This window comes from Ambystoma mexicanum, chromosome 7q, assembly GCF_040938575.1.
Source record: "Ambystoma mexicanum isolate Mex_15411 chromosome 7q, UKY_AmexF1_1, whole genome shotgun sequence".
In the NCBI taxonomy this organism is placed as follows: Eukaryota; Metazoa; Chordata; class Amphibia; order Caudata; family Ambystomatidae; genus Ambystoma; species Ambystoma mexicanum.
Window position 1 is genome coordinate 596,275,435 of NC_090941.1, and position 23,107 is coordinate 596,298,541.

Below are 23,107 nucleotides of genomic sequence, written 5' to 3' on the forward strand. Positions count from 1 at the left end.
TGAAAATTGTTCATAAGTACACACAAATACCAGCTATATATAATCTCAAGCAAGATCTTAAATCTGCACTGAGAACTCCATCTGTTAGGCATTCCAGAATCGTAAAGGCAAACCTTAAAACAATTTAAAGAAATAAGATCAAAATCTACAAATAATCTACAAACAAGAACGAGCTGAGCTGATGTTAGGAGCCATCATGTTAAAATCCTCTGGTGCAATTTGGAAACTAATTAACAAATTACCTTCTAATGCTCATCAATCTGTCATGCTCAACATGATATCAGAGGAGTCATGACATCTCATTTTCAATCTCTTCTGTTAAAACCTAATATATTGACAAATGAACTGTTTATGTCTATGCCTGAACTAAAACAACTCAAGTTTGATAAACTCGACATAGAGTTGATAATAAAAAAACTATGTTCTTCTAGAGCTCCAGGACCTGACAAATTAACTAATGCAATTTTGAAATCCAACTCCAAATCTTGGGCATCTGTTTTAGAAACTATTTTCTTAAGAGTACTGCATACGTCCAAGATACCGCCATCTTGGCAGCAGGCCATTGTGATACCAATATTTAAAAAAGGAAATTGATCCAATCCTGATAACTATAGGCCGATAGCCTTGCTTGATGTGCCTGGCAAAATTTTTGCGAGACTTATTCTCCGCGGTTTTGCAAGATGGCAAACCAAAAATGACCTTTTACTTTTAACATCAACAACCTCAATCTGGTTTTTAACTCAGTACGTTTGTTTCCACCAAAACTGGGAAAACATGAGATATCTTATCTATTATATGCTGACAATCTCATTCTTTTAGACAGAACTCCTATTGGATTACAGAGAAAATTGAACGCACTATCAGAATACGCCATAATAAATTATGTAATAATCAATACAAACAAATCAAATATACTTATATTTCACCATCTTCGTAGTACTAAAAAATGTAAGTTCAATTGGAAAATGGGGAACAACTCATTACTACAGATATATGAAATCAAATATCTTGGAGTTAATCTAAATTCCCATCCATCTGATCAACCATATAAATGAGAACTGACTTCGAGAATGAGACTTTTAGCTATCCAAGGGAAAGCAATACAAGCGGCTTATGGGAACTTCTCAAATATACTCACCACACAAATATATTAGATGCAAAAAGTTGTGCCCATCATTACTTACGGGAGCCAATCTAAAGCTTTCCCTCAATCTGTTCGGTGGGACATCTTGGAGGGCATTTATTGGAAACATATACTGCCAGCTCCTTCAAGCGTCCCTATTGCATTCATTTGTTATGAATTAGGCCTTGTATCTCTTTACGCATCGGTATCGTGGTTAATGCTAGCGACCTACAGAAAATGTTTTATATCACAAGATACCTCAAGAAATGTACTCTTTGTCCTGAAAGAAGGTTTTCAATTTTCATCATCTAGACCCATGCTTGAATGGAAACTAACATGCTGTGCCTTATTAGAGGAAGCTGACATTTCTGAAACATTACTCATAGAATTTCCGGACAAAACTAAAATCAAGTTATGGAGACATGACTGGATAGCCACTCTTGATAAAATCAATACACATGAGGCTGTGAGGCTGGGTTAATTTCAACCAAAATTACTCAATACACTAACGCAATATTTAACTAAATTTCCGGATCGTGTCTATGCTGACTCATTTCTAAGATTTCAATTTGATTTACTTCCTACTAAAAGTAAACTTGCCACCTATAATAACTTGCCAGATTCAGAAAAGAAATGCAATCACTGTGATCTACCGGACTCTATCCAGACCACTAAACATCTGATGATTCACTGCCAACATCTGGCTGATATGAGGACGAGATACCTTCATAAACATTTTCGCCACTGTCTTCTATTATCTAAGGATGAATTATGGTCAGCAATGTTTAATGCTTCAAATTATGCAATTATTATTTTTAAGGGAAGTGAACCTCTTTCCATTACAACTTTAGTCTATAGAAGCTTCTTGGCATTTGTTTTTCTCTTTACCAATTAACAACAGTAGGCCTGACGTTATACATCAGCATGAATAATAATGAATAATGATTGTAATAATGAAGAGCATGAACTTTACAACAATCAGAAGCAATGTTGGTACTTACTGTTGTTCTACCATCTAGCTCAATTTACCATTTGTGTTGTGATTTGATGTACCTTTAAATTCTCTTGAGTCTACAAAAGAAACTGACCATGCTAAGTGATAACAAAGAACATTAACTGAAATGTAATTTGCACATTGAAAAAGTTGTTAATTCAACTGAAACAATATTTCAATAAAAAAAAAACATATCGGATATTAGTTTTACTAATCACTTTTTACAGAATTCTTAATTAATGGATTCGTTTTTACGAATTTCTAGTAATATTATCTACATATTTTTTTGATCATAAATAAATACTGTGAGCTTCATCATTGGCCACGAGTGCAATAACTAGGGGTGGGAATGTTGTTTTTATGTTCCAATCGCATTGTGCTCTAGACAAGTCTCAAGGAACATGGAGCCAGGTAACTACGTACACACAGGCAAAACTCTGCATAATCACACACAATCCCAAAATGGCCAATCTCCAACCCAACTCGCTGTTTCACACCAAAGAGCTGAAAGCAGGGTAAAAGGATACCTTCTGGAGAGGCCTGTCTTTGGCCAGCAAATGCACGTTTAAAGTGATACAGCCATTTGTCTGTGAACAAAGTAGCCCTTTTAGAGAATATGTGCATACCACTAGCCCACCTTAGGACTTCATTCTGTGGCAAATACCTGACCTAGATAAAGCAATGGAGAAAGGGGATTTATAACTGCAGAGCATCACGAAGCAGGTCTATTCTCCCCTGCATGGCAGAGCAAAGAAAAGCAAGCAGTTAGGTGGTCAAAACCTAAATGACACCCTAAATATGTATTTGGCCAGGTCTTAGAGTGCCCCCCAATGTGTGGGGTCCATTTCAATTGCAAGAGATGTAAGGCCCAAATATCACCATTTCCCTCTCAGGCTTGCGGTCTGCACAGCTCTTGTTCACATGTGGGACAACTGGCTTGCTGTGTCGTGTGTATGCTGCTGGCTTGCCAGGGTGGGTCTGCTCACACTGTGGATGAAATATTCAAGCTCAGTTATGACTCTATTTTCTTCCTAGTTTAGTACACAATTATACCAACATAAGTGCTGTAAAGCATGGTAATAAGCATTATAGAAAACAAACTATATTCATTTTTTTTCTCCATGACCTGTACACATCACCTTTGTATGTTGCTTCAAAGTATTGGAAAGAGAACATTAATTCATTGTTCGGATGACAAAGCAGTGTTGACAGAGGATATTGCAGTATTTTGTGGCAGTGCTTCTGAATGCAGAGGTGAGTGGAGAATGTGAATGTAAAGGTTTTGTCTTTAAATGTGATGGTGTCCTATGATGCCAGTGTCCTCCCAGTCCGTCCATACTGCAATTTTGTAAAGTGCAAAGGGTTGGAAACTGCATTATCTTCAGAGGCAAAACTTCCTCTCGTCAGCCACATCTGCACAACTCTATTTCAGCTTCAGGACAGCTTGTTATGTTAAGTTGTTGCTGCTGGGGGTGCAGAGATGATTTTGTTCCCACACTATGGATAACATGTTAAAGCCCAGGGGCAAATCAGTGTTTCTTCTGGCTTGGTAATAATGTGTACTGACTCCAGCGCTGTGAAGTAAGTTAATAATCAATACACAAACTGTATTGGTTAATAAATGTGCTGCAGAATTGAAAGACAAGCAGTACACCACCAAATGCCCGCTTATTCTTCCACATGCTTACTAAAAATGTCTGGGAGGGTCGTAAATTCATCACATGGCCCACCTGACAACTCCAGACAAACAATATGGTCCCTGGTAGACAGCTTGTAAGGTATATTCAGCCCTCTGACAAAATTAGTTGTGCAACCCTGCCCTAGACTGTTGAGTTTGCTGCATCACCTAGTAACATCTAACTTTGATATGCATTTTATATAAAGTATAAATAGATGCTGGCATGGCCCCCAGACCTTTGATGCCAGCCATAAATAACCCTATTTGAATTTGCTTTATAGGCAAAGTGTGTTTTCCCATTGCCTACAAAAAAAGCCCAAAACAATTGCCTTGGGCAATGCTTATTTCTTTTAAATTAACACAATGCATGGCCTTGAAGGAAACAGCGGGATGTTGTAGAGCCACCGACCTGTTTTCTGGCTCTACACCGGCCGTGCCCAACCTTCACATAAACTCATGCTGTTTTCTTGCGGCCAGCGCAGCTCAAGGCCCATGGCACTACATCAGACAAATACAAATGACTGAGCTCAGCTTTTGCCAGTGCAAAGATATAATAACCAGGGACCTGCAAAGCTCAGGATCAGCTGATGCAATACAGCGACTCATGGTCTTTAGAATGTTGGGAATTTCAATGATTCACACTGGCATTTCTGCATTCTGCAGACCTCAGCAGGGAAAACACATGGGGTCTTATTGTTAGCTCTGATGAGTCCCAGCTGCATGACAGGACTTTGGTGATGTTGTGTGACAGCTGTATAAATACCAGCCCCCAGGAAAATGAACACAAAGGTTGCTTATCAGCTATAGGCATCAGGGATGGGCTTTTCAGATTCTGATAGAATAATGATGGGGTTATATGAAGGAAGAAGGAAACATCAGCCTGGATGGACCAGGCTAATTGATGGTTATACTACAGGGACACAGGAAGCCAGCTCACATTTTCTGCAGATGAAGCAGGGAATACACTGGGTGCAGGAAATCTGGGGTTTGGTTACAAGTCTAGCTGCATCATGCCACTATGGCAAGGAAGCAGAGTAGAGAGGGGTGTGGACTATATGTATTTAACCCCTAAAAGGTGTACTTCTGACCGGTGCAGGGCCGTCTCTGGGGACACATGTGGATTTAACTGGAGTTAACATTTTTGACAGCTGGGGCCTGTAATTGGAAAGTACCCTGTGTGGAGTCTCATGCCGGGCAACTAATTGGCTGTGAGGAATCGGGGATATTTGAATCTAATTGTATCCCTGTCCTGAGGACTGTAACCCCCTGCACTACATTGATTGGAAGCAAGCCCTGTGTTTACTAATTGGGTTCACAGCCAGCTTCAAGAACTCTCATTGGCTGTGATTAAGGTGAGCAGCTTTTTATTTTCAAGCTAAACTTGTATATAATAATACTTTAATGTGATATAGATTGAAAATTCAAACTTTACACATATTACTTTTACATAATCAAAATACAAAAATTAAATTATACAATTTATACAATTATATAAGTATAAAAAGATAAGAAAAATCAGGTATATACAAAAGAAAACTTCATAATAAAATAAAAACATTCTAAATCATTTCAGTCATTTAAATCAGGATGTCCATCACTTTTTCAATCTGGAGCCATACATTATATAATGCAATAAAAAGATGCATGTTTGCTGTATTGGTACAGTGTAACCAAAAATGATTTTCCGGTATGGATCCCAGATTATGGGCAAATTCTCCTAAGTATTTAACAATTGTGGGTCTCATTATAGTGCATTCAGTTAATAGATGCTTGGCTGTCTCCAGACTTTCAGGTAGGTTACATATACGACATATTCGTTCAACAATTGGGATCTTTTCCCTAGGTCCCACATTACACAGGGTCGGAAGTTGCTCCAGACGGAAGAGAATAATAAACCGTCTTAGCCTTGTGGAAGGGCATAGGTACAAATATGCCTGAGGTTTCATAAAGTTGTAGAGTCAATACTTTACAAAGGCACAGGACTTTAGACACCCTAGATGAGAAAAGTTCTCTAACCAATCCCAGAGATCTATCTTTTTCCCCAGTGCTGTCATGACCTCTTGGGAAATAGATGTCCCTCTGTCTGTCCAGCCAATATCTCTCAGAAATTGAGTCATACTTTTCTGAAGAGGGGAGGTAGTATCTTTTTTACTTATTTCTATCTGCATGGTAACCAATATTGGGTTCAGATAACTATTCTTCATCTTGAGATAAAGGCCCGCCCTCTTTTTCAGTACCATTGCTTTAAGTGAGGGTAAACCCAACTCCAGCCTTATGAGGGCCATAGGAACACTAGGGGATAACCCCAGAATGCGTCGCCAAAATTTTCCCTCCACCACTTGCAGCCAGGCTAAATCAGAAGAGGTTAGTGCTTCCAGGCCATACGTAATCATAGGCGCAAACACCTGTATATACAGGTGTCTCGTCCCCCATAATGTAAAACCAGCTTGCCTCCTGGTAAATGACGCAATTAAAGCTGTAACTTGCTGCGCCCTAGTTCTCCTATTTTGTCTACAGAGAGAGTAATCACCCCATGGTTCAATTTCAACTCCTAAATATCGATAGGAAGGGGAATAGAGTATATTATTATTCTGCACCCAAAGCTCAACACGAGAGACTTTTTTCTTCGTGAATCTAATCACTTTGGTCTTGTCTAAGTTAACAGTTAACCCATTGATCTTTGCATACTCCCATAGTGTTACCGCTGAGCGCCTAATACCAGCAATAGTGTTGTCGAAAATGACCAGATCATCTGCATATGCCAGTACTGCACATGTTGTATCTCCTACTTTAGGTGGGCAGTTATTCACTTCGGCCAACACTATTGGGATATCGTATACGTACAGATTGTATACCAGTGGAGCAGTTACACATCCCTGTTTTACCCCCCTATCTTGTCTCACTTGTCTAGTCAAGGATCCTTCTAGGTTTAGTCTGAGGCACACCATGGTGTTATAGTGCAGCTGTCTTAAGTAGTACAGCAGGCTAGGCGGGCAGCCCATAACTTCCAGCTTTTTCCACAGCCTGGCTCTAGGTATAGAATCGAATGCTGCCTTAAAGTCAATATATAGGGCGTATAACGGGGGCTGTCCTTTGGTAAGTGCCCGAGTTCGTAATGTGTCCATCACCCACAGATTATGCGTGGTAGAGAATCCACGCCGGAATCCACATTGGAACCTACTAAGAATATTAGTCTGTTCAGCCCAATTCTGTAATTCCGTGAGCAATAAAGCCGCAAAAAGTTTTCCCGTGGTGTCCAGCATGGAAAGAAGCCTGTAATTATTTGGATCCATACGGCATCCCTTCTTAAACACCGGCACCAATATCGCCTTTTGCCATGAAAGGGGAATCATCCCCTGAGCTAATACCTTTTTAAAAAGTGTTGACAGGAGAGAAGCCCAAAACGCCGGGTGGTTCTTAATGACTATATTGGCTAGTCCATTCGGGCCAGGAGCTCTAGAGGCTTTCAAGGATGCTATTTTATTCAGTTTGGCCTCTTCCGAGGCCTCAAAAGGTGGAGGGAAGGGATTCTTCCCTCTAGATATTATGGGTACATCTGCCTCTCCAGAGTTACGGTCCAGAAGAAATCTTACCCAAGTTTCCTCTCCTATAGGATTATCCAGCTGACCCTTGGCCTTCTCTCTGTTATCTTTCAGAAGCTGCCATATATTACGCGAATTTCCAGCGCAGATAGTGTAAACCAACCTCTGATTTCTAATATTCCTCTCTGCATTTCTGATGGTTCTTATACTGGCTCTATATTTGTTTTTAGCTTTTCTAACTTTGTCATAGTAAAAGGAACCTGCTATATTCAGTCTCCTATACCCCCGTAATTCTGCTCTTAACCTTCTCTTAGCATCACGAATATCCTTATTATACGGCTGAATAGTACCTCCGGGATTTGTCATAATGTTTTTCCTTGAGGTCGCATGTAGTCCTGAGAATTCCAGGATCCATTCCTCTATTTCATTTACGGTCAGCTGTTCAAAATGGGGTAGGGGAACCTGGGCCTGAGATGAGAGTGCTTCCGTAGCCTTTTTAATATTTCTCTCTGACCAGATAATTCTAGTGCCTGTGCAATTGGTTTGAATATTGCCTATATTACACTTAGTTACAGGAGAGAGAGAAAGTTGAAGGGAGCACTCGAGAGCCGCATGGTCACTCCATTCATTGGGTATAATTCTCATATCATTTACTATAGGCAACATTTCAGGACACATAAATATGTAATCTAGGGTGCTGTATGATGTGCCATTGGACCAAGTCTGTTTCCCTGGCCTGTCACCCGTTGTTCTACCATTAATCATATATAAATCCCATGTCTCAAAGAATTGCAGCCATCCCAACCCTTCACTCTCTCTTTTGTCATGAATCATAAGACATTTTTCACTCAGGGCAGGGTATTTGGCAACCAATTGATCATCCTTCATATGGCAATTAAAATCACCCATCACCACCACCGCTAAATTGCCAGATCTTTGAGTCCATAATGTCAATATCTCATGGATGGCTTCTTGTAGCGATTCCCTTATTAATGCTCCCGGGGGATTATAGAGGTTAATCAGTAAAAATCTACTGTGCCCATTATCCTTGGGATAGTCAACTTCAACTGCCAGATGGTAATCAGTGGCGTTGTCCAGGATCTTCCGCGAGTTGACCGTATTAACCACCCCTATAATAAGTCCCCCGTATGGGGGACCCTTATCCCCTCTTTTGGCAAATGTCTGATGTACTACGAAACCGTCCAATAGTAGAGAGTTCAATGCCCATGTTTCCTGGAGACATAACTTGTATATGGTTTTGGGGGGTATTGTAAGACCTTTTGTTCACTGTATTTGGTTTTGTATTTTTAAAAAGTACCTCTTCCGGGTGTTGAAGAGGTGTGTGTTTTGACTTGTGAAATATTTAAAATTCATTTAGTGTAAAGAGAAACGATCCATGTGACACTGCAGTTACTGGTATGCCATACAATTTCTGAGGCAGTCTGGTTAAATATGTTTATGGTGTTTTAGAAGTCACTCATAGGTGCTATCCTGTGTTCTGCCAGTGGATTTTCATGCCATCTAGGATAACTCATAGGTAATGAACAGGCACAGACAAAAATGGGTGTGCAAAAGGCGTCTACGGCAGAGATGGCAGAGATGGATTGCATCATTGTATTGTATTGTGCAAGATCACAGAAGCGGTACTACTGAGTCCAGAGATTATGTTCTAAAACTGTTTTCTGATTTTGACTACAACACTTGGGAACAGGTTGCAATTGTGTAGAGGTACTTGTAAGTGGTTATGGGGTGGTCACACAATCAAAATTGTACTTAACCTGTTAAAAGACCACACTTAAAAGATGGCCAATCATAGCATTTAAAACATTTAAAATGACACAAATGCAATTCTGCCCAGCAAACAGAAACAAACAGGCTATGCAATTCCACACAGGTCAATGTGCATTCTAAATGATATAATTGACTTAAGAGGAAAGTGTTCTACAAATGGACAATCCTCTACTCACATGCTTTCTCTTTTATTGAGAGAAATCTAAACTGAGCAGGCCCTCAATCTGAAATCCAAAACATAGATATTAAAGCTTGGAAAGTATGAGGCCAAATTTGCATACTTCACTGTTTACCCAAAGTGTTTGATCCTCTGCAATCATTTAAGCCTACACAGATTTAACTGTAAAAAGAAATGTGGGGGTCTTATTTCAAATAATGTGAATTTATGTGCACAATTTAGGCCTTCCAAGCCTATAACTCTGCACCCCATTATAAATTACATATTAGAGCAAAATATAATCTTTGCAGGGATCCAAAAACTCCCCAAATCAAGGAGGAAGGTCATGCATTGCACAGTATATTCTTTCATGCATGCTTCTGCTGGCTTGCATGGTGCTACTGATTGTGTATTATTTAAAATGTGCAAATATTCAAAGCGGAAGCTCTCTCATTAATCAGAGACTGATTATAACTTGATTTGGCATACCTGTGGTTGCTATGTATGAAAGATGCAGCATTTTGTGAACTCCCAATTTGGACAGGCCATGCACAGTGGGATTCGAGTTGTTGTCAAAGATCATACATGTTGATGAAACGGTGTAGCTGAGATTCTTTCACACAAACGTATTGAATTGTTGAAAACATTTTAATCGGTCAAGTGCTACGGCACTGCACTGGACTTAAGATGTGGGCGCTTACATTGCTGTATGTTATATATTGCAGCGGATGGAACATTGTATTTGACTATTTCACAGAGGTGATTGATGATGGGTAAAAGCAGTCTTCTTTAAAGTTCCAATTACTGTACCAGTAAAATGGTTTAGCTAATGTCTAATGGGTCTTAAGTATGCGTTACAATTTACATTATTTGCTTTGTGTGCGCAAAGTGGTACAATTTACATTTTTTGTTCAGTCCGAGCAAAGCAGTAAAAAGCTGATGCCGCTTTTGTGCCTATTTTCTACATGTAAGGGAAGCTCAGAGTGGTAGGGTTCATCTTTTACACGTGAAAGTTACAATGGGGATGCTAAGGTGCACAGAGCTTTATCTGTTAATTGTGAGATAGAAGTGAGATACCATGTTATAGCCTTTTTTAAATTAAATTGTATTTCAGTTTACAAGAAACGTTTACACTAATTAAACATAAAACATGCACATAGGCAATTGTGCCATAGTGAAACATCTTTTTCATTCCCAAAATAAATGGCAATCACCAATTACAGAAACAAAATATAACTGTAGAGGCAAATCAGCCTTTTAAGCTCACAATCACCTTTAAGAGACACCCCTCCCGGTGACGGAACACAACTATTAGTCCCAAATCTCCCTCCAGGCCGCCTCACCCTATAACATTCTGCTTTTTAATTCCAGAAAAATGTCTTCCAATTTTTGGACCTATGGCTTTGCACGTGGGCAGGGCTTTTAAACGAAATATAAAGTATAGGTCCCTACATTTTTAGATAGAACTGTTTGCAGATTAAGAACCAACTTTCCTGATGGTATAAATACATGATAATTCCCTCTAAACAGTACTAGTCTTTTAAATCTTCGTTATTGTTGTTTCTGTGCAAGCATGTTATTTTATGTTTTTTCACAAATCCACTCTCAGAGATGTCTAATGAGATCAGTTCCAAATACCCCTCACACCACTTGTGAAATTTAAACAGGAAGGAGGTATGGGCCAGAGTACCTTTTAGAGGGTTGTTTATGTAGGAAGACAAAGGGTTGTCTTCAGCATCCAAATTATTTTATGCAGTGATTAACTTCTTTTTATGTATTGGGCCCACCATGATGTGCCCAGTTCAAGTCTGATTACACTTATAGGTGTGGACTTTGGGAGGCCCAACACTGCCTTCCATATGTTACCCTCCAATCGGTCCAAAAATCTTCTATTCTATTGCATCTGTACAAAATCATTGACGTAATGTTTTAGCTTAAATAACTTGTTTTTAGCACCTTCATCAAAGTAATTCCTGGCCAGATTTTTATTCTATTCTCCTTTTTCGTAATTGGTACTGCTTCTTTGTTGAAATCAGGAAATCAGGAAACCCAGGTAAGTTATAGTAGATACCTGTTTGATCCTGATCTTATTTATCTTCCACGAGTAGGACTGTGGTTTCCGTTTAGCAGAGTAAGACAATAAGTATGATTTATAGGGGTTCATTTCCAGATGATTCCTTCTTAAATACCATTCTACTCCATCCAGAAGCTTTGAAGGACACCTGGGGTGTAGTCCAATAGTAAACGTTCATAAGCATGGGCAATGATGTTAACCCTAAGATAATCCCATCTTGGCGCCTAGTCCATCCACAATAGACAATCCTTCCACAAGTCTGCTAAGAAAAGATTAAAAAGTATGGGGGTGAGTACACACCCCAGGCAAACTCCTCATGAGGCAGGCAAAGAATCGGACAGGTCCCCCCTGAGTATTCATTCTCACACCAACAGAATCATTCCTATACAGTAGTTTAATCATTCTCAGAAGGCCCTGGTTGATTCTGCACTTCTCCAGTTTAAACCATAGGATAGCAATGTCAATGTTATTGAAGGCTGCTGTTACATCTAAAACTGCTATGTATAGTGATTTCCCAAAAATCCCACCTGTATCAGAGGTGCAAGTGGACAAAGCCATGGCACTTACACAGTGTTCCCACCCCTTCCTAAAACCTGTTTGCAGGGCGGTTCCGCAAGTTCTTTCCCTCAGCCCACTTTGTTAGATATTTTAGAATTATGTGTGCAAACATTTTAGCTGAGGAATCGATTAGGGCAATTGGGCGATATCGAAAATTGGCACGTTGATTGCTTTATTCCAGGGCAATTGGTACCTGCTGCAATTTGGGAAAACAGTGTAAATAGAATGTCTGCCCACAGGGAGGCACATTCATTAAAGTATTGATTAGAGACCCTGTTGGGTCCACATGCTCTAAAGTTATTCAATTCCTTGTTGGCCATAATAATGTCAGTTCTACCAAAGTCAAATAACCATATAGCAGTCCCCGGGGAATCATTCCTCTTAGTATCTCAAAAAGGTACTCAGTCCAAACCCCCTCTGATTCACAAGATGACAGCAAGTTTGATTACTGGTTTTCCATGCCATTTAACATTCTTCATATTGAGCAGGTATCTTTATCAACAATTTTCCTGAACAATTTTTGGTTTTCCCTATTATAAAGTTTGTGTCTGTATGATTTACGCCATCTACTACATCCCAGATATTTTTTTTTCCCCTTTGCAAATTCTTCTGCAAAGCTCATGGTTAACCTTAATAGTTTAGGGCCCTTTTCTCCTTTTTTTTAAATCATTGATATCATTCAAAGAAATCTGGATGTTGGTTGATTTAGGGGTGGATGAAATCCTGCGAATATGGAGTGTGGAATTATTGGGGGCATTTTCATATTTTTATAAATTTCAACAAACCCATACATAATGTGCACTTGCTGCCCAAAATATTTTTACTTTTTCTGCCAAGAGAATTGTAAAATCATGAAGTTGCACATATTTCAGTTTCATAATGTCAATTATTCAGGTTTAACACAATGCAGTTAAATGCTCCACATTCTTTTTTTCTCCCTGAATTGGAAAAAGCTAAACGTAAGATGAAATATTGTCAGTGTTGCTTCCCAATGCCTGTAGTTGGAGGCCGCACAAAAATATGCAGAAGACATTGTTTTCTAGCCCGGCTCGAATCGAATTTTGAAGACTGAAGATTGTGGGACATGAAACCTCTTAGAAATCCTTCCCACCCCTATGTACCTCCATGTGCAGACATCTAGCACAGCAGCTTCTCGTTTTCAAGCATCTGTAGTTTCAGCAGCTTCCAGTGGACCTTGGCGAATCAAAAACCACTTGGCTCCAATGTAGGATCCCAGACTCACCTGGCACTGGGCAAGAGCATGTTGGCCATTCTGATAAGATGATGGGTTACCCACTCCAATTACCATTGGAGAAGCACATATACATTCTCATCCTGTGCCACACACTCCACAACCTCAGTGTCTGACCACCATGCAATCCAATGATTGGCTTCCATGGGCAAGCATATATCTACTGTATCAGCATCTGATGGTTGCTAGGTGTCACATCCCACATACAAAGTGTCTGCCGGTTGTGCAATCCCGCTGTTAGAGTTCATGGTGTGTCAAAAATACAAAGAGACTATAGAATCAGAATAGGCCATCTATTACACAGCACCAATCACCTCTTTGAAATATTCAGATACAATTTTCCATTTGCTGCAATACAAAACATATTACAGGTTAAGAGGCCACATCTTAAGTCCAATGTAAACCCCTAGCACTTGCCCCCTTAAAAATAAATCAACATTTCCATCAGTTTGTGTGCAAGAATCTCAGCTAGATTGCTTAATCAAACGCAAACACTCTTAGCTTCCCTAGCATGCAGAAGATATGCACAAAAGCGGCATAAGCTTATTACCGCTTTGCTCACACCGAACAAAAAATGTAAATTGATCCACTTTGTGCACACAAAGCACATTTTTTTAATTGTAACGCATACTTGAAAACACAAAATGTGTCCATTAGACCCGTGAGACATTAGCTAAAACATTAACTGGTACTTTTACACATAGCCAATCACCTCTTTGAAATGTTCAAATTCAATTTTCCATCCGCAGCAATACATAATACACAGCAACGTAAGCTCCCACATCTTAAGTCCAATGAAACACCCTAGTACTTGACCCCTTAAAACATTTCACCAATTTAATCAGTTTGTGCAAAAGAATCTCAGCTACACTGCTTCATTAAAGTGTGTGATCTTTGACAAAAACTTGAATCCCATAGTGCATGGCCTGCCCAAATTCAGAGCTCACAAAACCCTGCATCTTTCATCCATAGCAACCCCAAGGATGTCAAATCAGGTCATACTCAGTCTGTGATGTATGAGCGAGCTGCCACTTTGAATATTTGCACACTTTAAGTATTTTACAATCAGAAGCACCAGCTGAGCTAGAACGCATAAATGCAACAATATGTTGTGCGCACATGTGTGCATGTGTGTGTGATGCATGACTTTACTCCTTGATTTGGGGAGGTTCTGGACCCCTGCAAAGATTACATTTTGCTCTACCGGGGTGCAGAGTTCTAGGCTTCGAAGGTCTGAATTTTGCACACAAGTTTGCATTATTTGCAATAAGACACCCCCCATGTTTTACAGGTAAGTCTGTGTAGGCTTACCTAATTGCACAGGATCACACACTTTGGATAAACAGTGAAGCATTGATGTAACCCCTCTGCAAATTTGACCTCATACTTTCCAAGCTTTACTACCTAAGTTTTGGATTTCAGATTGAGGGCATGCTCGTTTTAGATTTCACTCAATTAAAGAGAAAGCATATGTGTAGAGGCTTGTCCATTTGTAGAACAACTTCCTCCTAAGTAAGTCAATTATATTATTAAGAACGTACATTGACCCATGTTGAATTACAGAGCCTGTGTTCTCTATTTGCTGGGCCTGTCAATTACTTTAATTGGCATATGTGTGATTTTAATTGTTTTGAATTCTACAAAGATTGGGCATCTATTAAGCGTGCTCTTTTAACACGTTAAGTAAAATTTGATTAAATGCTTGATTGATTGTGTGACCACCCCATAACCACTTACAAATAGCTCTACACAATACAAACCTGTTCCCAAGTGTTGTAGTAAAAATCTCAAAACAGTTCTAGAACAAAAGCTGTGCACCCAGTAGTACCGCTTCTGTGATCTGACACACTACAATACAGAGGAGCAATCCATCTGTGTCAGAGATGCCTATTGCACACCCATTTTTGTCTGTGCCTGTCCATTACCTCTGAGTTATCCTAGCCACGAGTAAATCCATCAGCTCACCACAGGGTATCACCTGTGACAGACTTCTAAAACACTATAAACATATTTAACAAAAAGTCCTCAGAAATGGTATGGTGTACCAGTAATTGCAGTATCACACATATCGTTGCTCTTTACACTAAATGCATTCTAAATATTTCAAAAGTAAAAAAGCCACCTCGTCAAACCCTTAAACTGTACATTTTTGAAAAATACAAAACCCAATACAGTGAAACACAGGTCTTAAAATACCCCTCAAAATCATATACATGTTTAGTTAGAAAATAAAAAGCAGCTCACCGTAATCTCAGCCAGTGAGGGTCTTGAAAGCGGCTGTTAACCTGGCTTCCAATCCATGCCCTGCAGGGGGTTGCTGTCCTTTGTACAGGGATCCAATTAACTCCAGATAGCCCAGATTCCTCACAGCAGCTCCAGTCAATTAGTTCTCCGGCATGAGACTCCACACAGAGTATTTTTTTCCAATAACAGGCCCCAGCTGTCAAAAATGTCAACTCCGGGTAAATCCACATGGGTGTCAAGAGATAGCCCTGCACCAATCAGAAGTACACCTCTTGAGGGTTAAAGAAACGCAGCCCACACCCCTCCTCTTTCTGCTTCCTGGTCACAGTGGCACCATGCATCTACACTTGTCACAAAACCACAGATTTTCTGCACCCTGTGAATTCCCTGCTTGCTCTGCAAAAAATGCCTGCTGGCTTCCTGTGTCACTGTAGCAGAATCTAAAATGAGTCTGGAGCCTCTGGGCTGATGTTTCTTTCTTCTTTCATATCAACCTGTCATCATTCTATCAGATTCTGAAAAATACCCATCATATATACTATATGTATATAATTTATATCCAATTAACAGAACATTTATATTGAATGTATCTCAAAATTATATAACACTTTGTGGGAGTATATGACATTTTCTGAGGTTCATTAAATCAATATAAAAATGATGTTGAAATGTATATAAAAATGCATATTAATTACATATCAACATTCATATAAAAATGTATATACAATGTTATATATATTTATATCAATATTTTAAACTACATTTTATATACATTTTATACAAAAATGTATATTACATTTTATATACACATTTTAGATACAAATGATATCTAAAATTGTGGGGGTCAGCCAAATATGTTGGGGTTCTCATCAATTTGATATAAAATGTATATCAACTGTATATGAACTTGATTTTAAAGAGGCAGGGCTCAGGAAAATGGGTACGGCTAAGACCGGAAATTGGGAAAGGGCCATCTGTCAATGTTTAACATTGAAAGAAAGGGTTCCCTCGTGTACTACTTACTACCATCAAATGATCTGGTAATCACACCATTTTAAAGCTGTGTTACAGCTGTTGCCATCTTATGCCCATTATTACCATTATTGCAGTGCCTGGCAATTGCAATGATAGTTATTTTTAATTTCCTGGAATGATTTTGGTATCTGTCAAGGGACAGTGGGAGTTGCAATTAACTTTTGCCTTTCTCATCCCAATTTAAGTTGATAGAACGCTAACATAACCTTAGCCTTAATGATAACTGAACTCTTTTCGTGTGATGGTATTTCTGACAGGGTTTTCTTTTTCAGGGACTGGTGTCTATATCCTTCCTCCATGCCTATTTCCTCTCAGCCTAATGATGCTGGCAGCTCTTCGACCAATACTTCAATGCATATGTCTGACACACAGAGACCCACAAATTAAGTTTACAAGTTCATCACATTAGGATGTGAAATATGATATACCTATTAAACCTTCAATTAAGATAAACACTTTATACAAGATATTCAGTTATAAAGTCACATTAACACATCATTACTCACTGCAGCTAATATGATGTGAGAAATGATTATATGTTGATGGGCTAGACTTACCATGCATAATAATAGTCCCATTTTTGTTAGAGTGCATAACTGTGCTGTAAAATTAAGTTCTGCAGAAACCCCAGAAAACTTGTGAGGCAGTATCTATCTCAAGTTTGCAAACCCAGAGTTTTTCTCCTCTGATTAGGAATGTCAGAGTGACAGAGTTAGAGTGCCCTCAAGTAATACAAATTTTACAGTCAAAACATCCATACTTTTTTTACATAAACCTGGCTCTTAATTTTAAGGACCCCTTGCGACCTTTTCCCAATGTGTTCTTCTCTCTGCCACTTTGCCACATAAATAGAATAATGTTGCTTCCTTTACTCGTAATCCTATTATTTGTCATATCCTTTCCAGATCAGGCACCTTTTTGTGGAACTCTTTTTCATATTTTCCCATCCTGGCTGATTCCCTCTTTCAAGGCCTATCCAGTTAAATATTACCATCCAAAAACCCTCGCTGTGAGAAGGAAACAGTTTGAGATGGATGAGAGCCTTCTGCACCAGGACGCCAAGTGTGCACAATCCTAAACAACCCTGAGGAAATTGGAGATGGGCTGTCAAATATTGCAGTGAGCCGAGTATGTCGCATAGAGAATGAGATCAATCACCTATACGTGTTCCCCAGAACGTGCACAGTTTGTACTCAAGCATGAGCAGTTAAATCCCTGCATTTTGTCTGGATGTAGTCCATTTGTATAATTCAGAGATACTGTGGGTATGATTTACAAAGCATTTTACAATGTTGCAATCCCATTGGAAAACATTTTGTAAATCAGGCCCTGTATCTCAATTGCAGTCTGAGCATTTTAATCACGCGTTGGGATTGTCAGTCTGCCGCTGAGTAATAAAAAAGATGCCACAATACAACATTTCTCTAGACTGTTCCCTCTGTCCTCCCCAGAGTCCAGCTGTTCCTCTGCCTCGAAAAGTCGACACAGGTGAAATAATTCTAAATGATAGCGCAGTACCCAGAAGATATCCAAAGATAAATGATTGAACATTTTCATTAAAACTATGAAAGAGGTGGGTAAAAAGCAGAGATCATCCAAGAAAGTAGTCCTCCTCAGAAGAGAAAGGATAGCCTACAGACAAACTTGTATAAGGAGGTTTGGGCTAAATTATGATTGGATATACATGACAAGATGGACATCTATTCCTTGCATTATCAAGTTCCTTCCAGCGAACCTCATACTTGCCAATGTCACCATTCATCATAAATTACATTATCTCGTATTTCCTCAGTCTGGAACACAATTATGAGTGACTGGAAGGATCCTATATAAATTGCAGTACCAATACTTATGTTGAATTTAAAGCTCTTAGTTGAACGGGAACAAAATCTAACAGCCCTGATTGGCTTGACCACTGGTCAGGGGTATGGGCATTATGTAAGTAGCCAATGTTAGTTTTGAAGTTGAACATGTTCCAATCGTACAGTTTTTTGTGGCACACGTTAACAATAAGGACATTGAAAGTTGAGAATGAGTGGAATAAGTGTTCCTTTAGCAAAAGGTGAAAGGAAAAGATTAACCTATTGTAGATTTGGATCTACAATTGAACACTGCTGGAAAAAGAGAGTGGGGATCACATAAGATTGTGGCTGAGAAGTAAAAATCAGGTGGGTTGTGGAACTGTTGGTTGCAATGACCTATGTTATTGTCCTCTTATTTGTAATCAGAGTTGAAGGAATTTTGAAAGATAGCCAAGCTGTTGTTTTCAGCATTGGCCATGAAGATACTATGTCAGTGAATCTGTGTGTTACTGAAATGATAGAAACAAGTCGCATTGGGCAGCAGGAAGCGGGCAAAGACAGTATGGGCCTCATCACGATTTGGGGGGTATCCAGACTGGGAAAGGCAATACTTCATTGCTGCATTAGCATCAGAAGAAATAGCCTACTACTTTGATACCTGATGGTTCACATGTAACTGATTGTATCCCAGTCCTATGGGCCGTCTTGAAGCAAACAAAAACACAAAGGACTGATAGGTTCCTAACAGCACCTTCCCTGAGATGATTTATGATTTAATGTGAACACTCGTACATTTTACTTGTAATTCTATTTACATATAGGTACAGAAGAAATATTTCGGGTTCTCATCAATGATTCATTGTGAATCACACATGTGTGGCTGGGAGGACATTGTGGTCAGTGAGCCTTTGTCTCACTTCCCACAATGGTATCAAACATACTGTTCTTTGCCTCTATAAATCCAGGACGCTGTATGGAGGTGCTGGGGAGAAAGTACCAGCCATGGTCTGAATTGTTCCACACTCTCTCAAATCATCCTCAGAGGTGAAATGGATGGGTTGCCTGACTGAAAACATAAAAGGTTTACCTTTAGAAACATGGGGATATCTAGTGTAACAACAACATTCGAACAATGTTGCATGTGCATACACAAACACATACACAAGTGCTCTGAGATTGTGGTAAGGGACAGGGAAACTGTTCAGCCACACTGGCCACCCAAAACCACTTAAATTCAAGGGAAGGATTGGGAAGCAGAGGGACAAAAGAGAAACTTTACAACAGGGATGACTAAACATGACAAGAGGACACATCTGATGAGGTGGGCACAGGATTACAATTACAGGGTCACGTTCACAGTGAGGAGGGACAGGTGGATATTATGGGACACTGATAGCTCACTGGACTGTTCACAAGCAATTTCAACTTATAGTATGGAACTTGGATCACTAACATCGATGCTGATGCCTTCCTCTGGGGGTCCTCATGCCCCATCAGACAATTCAGCTGGATCTACCATTTGAAAGAAGTTGTCTACAGCAATCATCAGAGCTAACTGCCAGGCTGCAAGTCGGCAAGAGCCAGTCAGTGCCAGGAACATGGAATGCTTAGGATAACAGTCTAAATCTGTACCAACCCTGTACTGCAACATCACCAGTTTAGATGCACATGAGCTACCATATCTGTCCAGTGATGAAATCGGGCTATCCCAACTAGCAGATCCATGCAATGCTCCATTCTATTGAACCACGAACACAGCAGTGAATGTGACAAGAGCTGACCAAGAAAACTATAAACATGCTGTGTTGCTGAGGTCATGGAAGATGCTTGTGCACAAGGGTGATGTTCTGTCAAGGAAAGTCACACTGGAGACCATGTATTATATTGCCTCGTGTTGGCACATTGCTTCCTCCAAGCTGCCTTGTATCTGCTGCACATCCAGTTTGGACATCTCAGAAATGGCAGGTCCCTTGAGATGGTCCATTTAAAGTTATTCTAGCCTTTTCTACCTGCTAAAGCAGAATACACAGAGCCGAGGTGGGGCAGCGATAACCAGGAGGAGCACTGACAGGACCCAGGCACTCTGTCTATAGAACTTCAGAGGAAGGCAACTGAGCTTTCTTGCATTCTGTGTACCCAGCAGGACAGAGGGGGAGGTCTGGGTAGAAGCATACAGCCTCCTTATAGACCCAACTGGAGATTCATTTTGAACTTGACCTCTATCCAGACTTCCGCAGGAGGCAGTCCATCTGGTAGTGCAATGCATTCCAATGGGCATGGGTAGGAAGGTCCTTGGGCCCCCTGGAAAAGTGTGAGCAAGCCCTGATGGGCAAGTGGCATAGTGGAGTCATGTGTGAGCCAGGTGCCCAAGTTCAGGGGTGAGGAGGGGCAGTACTAGTGCTCTGGCCAGGTTGCATTTGAGCATTTCCCTCCAGGGAGGGATGGTTACCACAGCTGCGTGCCCCATGTCCACTGCTGAGCAGGAGGACGGTCAACCAATGTTCAAGACCAGTGCACAATGGAGGAGGGGGCAGCCATTGTGGAGCTCAGGACAGGGCACACAAGTGCTCTTCCAATGGGCCTGCTATGCAGGCACGGCCCCTGGCTTCCTTGCACAGACCCACCCCCTCTGCGTGGCCTCAGGAGGAAATTCTCAGGCAGTGTTTTGGGGCAGAGGAAAACTGTGGGGACCTTGGCAGGATGGGCAACCGCTAAACACATTAGAGCTTTGCAGGGTTGGGGCCCACACCAGGCACACAGAAGGCACTGCTTGGTACGCAATAATTGTCAAGTTTCATGGTTCCGTGCAGGATTCATTGAGCCAGTCCTTGTTTGATTCCATGCTGCATGCCTATGCAAGTGGACAAGGAAGTTTAACAAGCCCTGCCCAGGCCTCTCCAGAGGGCATGGCTCAGAAGTGTCACAGCCAACGCCTCAGCCGTCCAGGAGTGCTAACCCAGCCATTGTGCACCAGCCTTTGATGCAATGCGCCAGTCACATTACTCAGCATTGTTCCTCACAGGGGACCCAGCCCACTCTGGAAGGCATGGCTCAAAGGTGTCAAGGGTAGGGCCTTGGATGGCCAGTGGTGCAACCCAACCCTTTGGTGCCACTGGGCCCATCATAGCTGTCAAGTTAACTTTTTCCATATGGGACACCTCAAGGCTGTCCAGGTGTTTTTCTTTTACACACTTCATGTCTACGCAAGCTGAAAAGGTGATTTAGGTGGGCATGATGTAGATGGGAGCCAGGTGTGTCCTTTGTGCACATTGGTTCATGGCACTCAGGGGAGCACAGGGCATTGTGTCATTGGTGGCAGGGAAATGTTAACTGTATTGGTTGTATTCATGTACATTGCCCTTGCGTGAGCAGTTCCAGCAGCATGGGTGCAGAGGGAGACACGGAGATTGGAAGCAGGTGATTCATTGATTACAGTTGTTGCATGGCACTCAGGGGTGTACACAGTGTTGATGTGGGTGGGGATGAGTCATTGTGTGTCTTGTTTTTCAGTGCGTTGGCCTTAGGGAGAGCAGGTCTAGCAGCACAGGTGCAGAGAGGGACATGAAGATTGAAAGCAGGTGAGTGATTGCTTGCTGTTGTTACATGGCACTCAGGGGGGCACAAAGTACAGTGGCACTGGGTGCAGGAATGTGCTACCTGCTCTGACCTTGTGCCTTCCTTTCCTATGAGGCATGCTGCAAGGGGAGATGGTTACTGCTATACAAGGACATAGAGCTGTGGCATGCCTGCATGCCACACCTCAGGCAGTCTAGGCTGGGTTTGGCACCTCCAGAGAAGTAGATTGCTACATGACTAAGGAAGGCTGGAGCAGGCTCTAAAGGGAAAAAGATGCCACGTGACGAGGACTTTTGTTCTTGATCAAAACATGCACTTTTCTCTGTCTGTGTGGTTATTTATCTGAAGATGTGTTTTATGAGCTGTATTATTGGCAGTGAATGGCGTAGCCACTCCACCTGTATATTAGGGTGAGACAGGCCTAGGGTGGGCAGAACTGTCCTCCCAGGCATTGGTTCCTGCTTACATTATATGCTGTGTCTTTCTACTTTGGTCTCCTGTGTCTCCTTGGGTGTCTGATTGCACAATTATTAGTGGGGAGCCAGACAAACTGAAGATGTATTGATTGTATTGTGTGCTTTGTGTCAATGACAAGGATACTGTTGTTTGCACTTGCTATGAGTGTGTAAGTGGTTTGTTCACGTGATTTGATGTATATGGACACACCCAGTTTGCTTCTCCCAGACACACATGCTCAGGGTGTTGTTATGGGCAAGATGGATTAGCCCTAATTCATCATTGGCGGGCATCAGGGATGTGGCTTCAAAGTGTGTGCACCATAGGGGCTGCTATTCATGTAAAGTATGTTTGTATGACCTGATTGCATGCCTCCTCTCCCTGTGTACTTTGGCCTGCCAAGGGGATGTTGGTGCCTGTAGCTGAGGGTGATTTCTGTTATATAGTAGAGTTATGTACAGGTAGAGCTGGGAGTGCTGTGGTGATGTCAGCATTGGAATGCCGTGGTGATGACAGCATAACACGTGGATAATAGCCCTAATGGAATGCTTATCTTTAAAGGAATGTTTAGCTTTAAATTGATGGGTCCGCCCACGCCTCTGATAATTAAGAAGAAGAAGAAGCTTTAAATTGATTTGGCATCCAGAGCAGTTGTTGTTAGATTGGAAAGTGTAAGTGTTAGGGGTCTGTTCATTGTGATCTTACTAAACTCACTAAGAAAAGTATTACGGCGTGTACCCCCACTCTTATAGATGGTCAACGAGTATTTGAAAAGAAAGTAGACCCCCGGAATCTAATGTAACTTGCAATACGAGTTACATAAAG